Source organism: Morone saxatilis, unplaced genomic scaffold, assembly GCF_004916995.1.
Source record: "Morone saxatilis isolate NCDOM2014 unplaced genomic scaffold, NCSU_SB_2.0 Contig21, whole genome shotgun sequence".
NCBI classification, from domain to species: domain Eukaryota; kingdom Metazoa; phylum Chordata; class Actinopteri; family Moronidae; genus Morone; species Morone saxatilis.
Window position 1 is genome coordinate 10,979,214 of NW_023339774.1, and position 479 is coordinate 10,979,692.

General features: G+C 37.6%; 1 protein-coding gene across 1 annotated transcript in view; it reads right to left on the bottom strand.

The window, feature by feature from the left end:
- Nucleotides 1–120: 120 nt before the first annotated feature.
- The window catches only part of rnf208 (ring finger protein 208), a gene marked incomplete in the record, with an annotated part of 11,321 nt that continues 10,962 nt past the window's right edge, over nt 121–479 (bottom strand). Inside the window, 1 exon segment of the mRNA XM_035667471.1 lies at nt 121–479.

Sequence of the window (479 nt, forward strand, 5' to 3'; positions counted from 1 at the left end):
TACGAAACTATTTAAACCCCCTTAACTCTGTAGAAAACCTATTAAAAATACGTCAATATCTTGTGGAGCATTAATTAATCCATTCGCTAAAAACTATAAAAAAATAAGAAAAAGGAAGCCAGAATTCTGCACCTTGACAGATAACAAGTGTAGGCCACACAGAGTTACTTTTAGATTTATTTAATCTTTATTCACCTAGGTTGGGGGGATAGACCTCCCCTGGCATTCCCATGTAAAGAGATGTCAATGACAAACACGTCCAACCAAACGAGAGAGGGTGAATAGGATTCCAGTCCATACATAAAATACATTTATTTACTATTTATTGAACCACCGGCATCCATTAGTCCCACACAGTATCCATCTGTGCTATTAAATATATAGAGATAACATCTGTGGAGGGATTTATTTACTGTATGTGTGTGAGAGAGAGGGGGGAGATTGGCAGAGAGGGTAGAGCTTATAGACGAAAAGAGTGT